This window comes from Elephantulus edwardii, unplaced genomic scaffold (genome assembly GCF_000299155.1).
Source record: "Elephantulus edwardii isolate Elephantulus edwardi_28Jun2011 unplaced genomic scaffold, EleEdw1.0 scaffold00020, whole genome shotgun sequence".
NCBI classification, from domain to species: domain Eukaryota; kingdom Metazoa; phylum Chordata; class Mammalia; order Macroscelidea; family Macroscelididae; genus Elephantulus; species Elephantulus edwardii.
This window is the reverse complement of record NW_006399770.1, coordinates 27292963-27298316: the sequence shown is the minus strand read 5'-3', so window position 1 is coordinate 27298316 and position 5354 is coordinate 27292963. Positions and strand designations below refer to the sequence as shown.

The 5354-nt window shown below is 37.2% G+C and overlaps 1 pseudogene; it reads right to left on the bottom strand.

Annotated features, from left to right (window-relative positions):
* Window positions 1-850: 850 nt before the first annotated feature.
* LOC102849823 overlaps window positions 851-5354 on the bottom strand; it is a 23698-nt pseudogene continuing 19194 nt past the window's right edge.

Sequence of the window (5354 nt, the reverse complement as noted above, 5' to 3'; positions counted from 1 at the left end):
CCAGTCCCTCCTGCAACATGCCCAAAGTATGTCAGACGAAGCTTCAGAATCCTTGACTCCAGGGAACATTCTGGCTTCACAGTCTCCGGGACAAACCTGTTCTCCTAGCAGTTGGTGGTGTATTCAACACTCTTCTCCAGCACCACAACTCAAAGGCATCAATTCTCCCTCTATCGTCCCTATTCACACGATAATATAGAGTCCTTAAAATGAGCCTTATTACCATATTAATGAAAAAAATTAAGAAAATGGAAACTGTCTCTAAAGATTCATAATTTAAAAAGGTAAATGCCCATTATCATTCACTAGTAACATACTGGCAGTGGATTATTTTATAATATCTATTTAACATCATGAGATGTAATACTATTGTAATTTACTCTATATTGAAGCTATAATAATTCTGTGTTGTAGGAATTATTCTCACAATGGTTACCCATGGTGGGCAGTGTTTGGTGGAGCTCCCAGATTAAAACAAGCTTGGAAGCAAGAGTGGCATCCACTTCCGAAATAGCTTGCCTCTGGAAACTCTATGAATTTAGAGAAATGATGAAAATTATACACCTGTTCAGGTCTTTCATTCATCGGGTCGCTATGAGTTGTCTACTACTCTACGGCACTTAACAACAACAACAACAACAACAACCAGAATTTAGAGATATTCTGTGGGTGCTGTACTATTACAAAAGTCACAACAGAAGATCTGATGACACCTTTGATTTTCCAAGTAGAAAAATATATCTTGATAATATTATTGTTTTTTTCTAAGGCAAACTTTTTATTTTAAGATTTGGGAGAGAAAAAAAGTATATTTAATGAGAGATGAGACAGAAGCATATTTTCAATTCTTTTAATTCTTTCCAGTAAAACCAAAACCTCCTGAACTCCTTTCAGTGTCATCCAAAACTTGAACTTCCTCTATTTCTTGATAACAAATCCGTTCACAAATAAGCTGTGCAATCCGATCACCCATTTTTACTTCAATTTTTTTCTTTGCCAAAATTAAACAGTAGGACACCAACATTTTCTCCGTAATCTTCATCTATCACACCAACTCCTACATCTATGAAATGTTTTGCAGCCAAGCCAGAACGTGGAGCTACTCTTCATAACATCCAAAAGGAAGGGCTATCTGAATGTCTGTTTTCACAAGGGCTTGCTCCATGGGTGGGCCTGTATAATCATAAGCACTGTACAGGTCGTAGTCCGCGGCCCGCGCAGACCCCCGCGTCCGGGCTGTGGCGTGCTCCCAGAGCCTGGCGAAGCGGAGCCGCACGCCGCCCTCCTCCGCAGGCCGGGTCCCACTTGTTAGGGGAGATGGAGAGGGTGCCTTCGGAGCAGGGCGTAGTGGTGCAGCGAGAACGCGGGCAGACGAATGCAGAGAGTGGGGTGAGAGATAAAGAGAGAGGACTCAGGCTGCAGGGCGCTACCCAAGGCTTCTGATAATATTCTTAAATTTATAAACTGTAGTTTATGTTTTAGTGTACATTTTTTAAAAAATATGCAGCATGGTTATTGATGAATCCTTGGCAGTGGGCTGGGATGAATGGAAGAAATATTTTTTATTAAAAACGGCAAGAAATGTAGAGGGAATTGCTAATTACTGAAACCATTTCACAGTAAGTGGTCTTCTTTTTTTTCTTTGATAAAAAAGTTACCAGTACATTTAATATCATAAATCATGAACATAAAGCATGATAACTGGTAGAAAATTATGTTATTGTTGTTAGGTAACAGCAACTTGACTACAACTCATAGAAACTCTATGAACAAGAGATTTGAAGCTTGCTCTATCCTGCACTATCCTTATGATCTCTGTAATACTTAAGCTCAAAAGACCAAAAACTGGAAGATCAAAGAAGAAGCTATGCTTCTGAATTATGGTGTTGATGAAGACCATTTAATATAAAAGGTCAAGGCCTTTAACATGGATTGAAGTTCAACATCAAGAAGACAAAGATTCTCAGCACTGGGCAGATTGGCAGCAGCATGATATATGGTGAAGAGACTGGGATTGTTAACAGTTTTAGTTTGCTTGGCTCCACAGCTGACACTCTTGGTACCAGCAGCCAGGAAATTAAAAGACTAATTGCATTGGGAAAGTCTGCTGTTAGATACCTCTCCAAAGTACTGAAGAGCAATGATGTCAGTCTGGAGACTAAGGTGCGTCTGGTCCAGGCCATGGTCTTTGCAATTACTAGCTATGCATCAGAAAGCTGGACAATGACTAGGTATGATAGAAGGAGAATTCATACATTTGAGCTGTGGTGCTGGGGAAGAGTACTGAATATACCATGGACTGCTAAGAGAACAAACATGTTTATCCTGGGGAGGGTGAAACCGGTTACTTCTTGGAGGCAAGGATTCTGAAGCTTCATCTGACATACTTTGGACATGTTGCAAGGAAGGACCAATCCTTGGAGAGGGACGTCATGCTTGGGAGGGTGGAGGGACAGTGCAAGAAAGGAAGCCCCTCCATGAGATGGATTAATTGAGTGACTGGGGAAATGGGGTAGGTGTGTCAGGGATGATAAAATTAGCACAGGATAGAACAGGGTTGAGGGCTGTTGTACATAGGGTCACTTGGACTCACGAGCGACTCAATGGCATATAGTTACAACAGCATGTTAGATAATGAAAAGGTTAAGGAGAAAAATATAGCAGGAAAGGAGATTAAGTGTCTTTAGGAACTGAAACTTGAAGGCTTGGCCTGGGATGGTCTTGCTGGGAAGGTGACTTTTGAGTGAAGACCTAAAGGAAGCAACGACTGATTCATGTATACATCCACAGAGACAATGTTCAGAGTGCGACTACGCCTGTATAGCTGGAAAAGGGTGAGTAAGAAGAGATTCGTAGATGAAGTCACAGCAGATGAAAGAAATTTAGTGTTCAGACTGGGGTGAAAGTGGAAACCATTGGATGCTTTTTAAGTAGAGAAATGCTATCACCAGACAATGAAAAAAATGATAACAGCCTTATTTAAATAGCATTCACATGATGATTATAGGCTTAATACAATTTGCATTTGAAAGTGTGCCATTCAGTAAATTTTGGTATATTCACAGAAGTGTGTAACCATTGACATGAATTGATCACATCATGGGACTGATTACACCATAACATAGCTGCCAAACAACTGAGAATCAGGGTCTTGCCAACTTCACACATATATTTGGGGGACACAGTTCAATTCATGACAGGCTATTGGCTATTAGAAAAATCCTACCATAATATTTATATACATTTTTGTGAGAACATATGGCCTTGGCTTCTACATAGGAGTAACTCTTAGATAATGTGGTAACTCTTAAATAAGACTTTTTAACAACTGCCAGGCTGTTTTCCAAAAGAGTCATACAATTTTACATTCCCATCAGCAATGTGTAAGAATTCCAATGTGTTTACATATGGTACAACCTTTGTTATTATCTGCCTGCTTCATTATAACCTTCTTAGTGGCTGTCAGATAATTTTAAATAATCTTGTCTTTGTATTGTTGAGCTACTTGTAAGATTTTCCTGTATCTTACCGATGCAAGTTCAAACTTGATGCAAGTTCCTTTTTGGATTACATGATTTGGGAATATTTGCTTTCATGACATGTGTTATCTTTTAATTTTTCTTTTAGTATATTTAGAAGCCAAAAGTATTTCATTTTTTATGTAGTCCAATTTATTTATTGTTTCTTGTGCTTTGGGTACCACATCTAAGAAATGTTGTTTATCCTTAGATTTAATCTAAGAGTTTTCAAGCTGTAGCTCTTGTATTCAAGTTTATGATCTGTTTTGAATTAATTTTTTAATGTTACGTTAAGTAGAGCCACAACTTCATATCTTTGCATGTAGATGTTTAGTTGCCCAATACTATTTTTTGAAAAACTGTTCTCTTCCATTTAGTAACCTCAGCAATCTTGTGGCAAACTAATATAACCATGAACCTCAAGTGTAAGGATTTCTTTCTGGACCTTCAGTTATAGTCCATTCTTCTGTGTGTCTATATTGATGTCACTGCTGTACTATCTTGAACATTTTAGTTATGATTTCATTTAACACTTGACTGATTTAGGAAGAGAAGGTATATTAAATCTTCAGTATTATGATTGGCACATAATTATTACTCTAATCCTTAGGTCATTCTTTTTCTTTAATATTTCTTTTTTTCATTTTCTATTTCCATTCCAATATTCTTTCCTGTTATTTCTAGCTTGCCTGTTTTTCTTACTTGTTTTTATAATTTATTTTGCTGCTGTCATATGTATCATGATTTTGTCTGAAGCTTTACTGCTCTCACTCTACAATGCACATTCTGCTGCTGATCTCATTGCTCTTTCGTTGTTTGAAATGTCATCTTATTGCCATAGTTCCTAGATATTACTTTGTAGGTTATAGTTTTATCTTGTCTCCTTTTCAGTTCAAACATAGCCATGGCTCTAGCAAGCAGTATTGACTTTACTTTAAAAAAATATAAATCAATTCTATTCTCCCTGTAATTACTTTGGCTTACATTTTTGCTGTCAGTCAGTTAGAATAATAATCCTATAAAATATATATCTCTATTAAAATAATTTATTGAGCTGATGTCCTGCACTCTGCACAGAGGAATGAAAGATGAGCAAAACAATTAGTGTTCTCAAAGAACTTACAGTTTAATCAAGCAGACAAATGGAAAATTTACATACCATGTAATATGGTCAGTAAAAAGTGCTGTAGCTCAGAGGAGAACTTAGCCTTGAATATTTAGACAAGACTTTCTGGAAGAGATTTATTAGTCTCCCACCCAAGGCTTCCTTCACTTCCGATCAATATACTGCACTGCTGTTAATTTTCTATGATTAGTTATAAGTCAGATCATGTAATTCCACTTTGTTTATTCTATTATTTTCCAATTACTGTAGTAGTCCTTGGAAAAGGACATCCTGCTAGGAGAAGTTAAGAGTCAGTGAGGGAGAAAAAAAGACCTTCAATGAGATAGATTAGCATAGTGACTACAACAATGAACTTGAAAGTACTGCAGAGACTGTGGCAATGACCATGACCTAATTATAACAACGTAGTTTGGCTGACAAGTAGAGAGTTGTACTAGCATAAAACAAGTCTATTCCAAACACACTTTCCTAGAATCATCTTGCTAACTGTTTTCCAAACCATATTGATATTCTGGTCTGTATATTTTACATTGTGACGCCGCACAGATATGCACAACGTGTACACACAGCTAACATTTCTCAGGTCTTACCTTTGTTTCATATAATATACCGTGGTGTTCTATATTCTATTATAGTCCATTGTATTTCATTAAAAATGCAGTTTGTGACTCTTCTTGACTTGATTGTTTAATGAATCCTTTTTTTTTTTT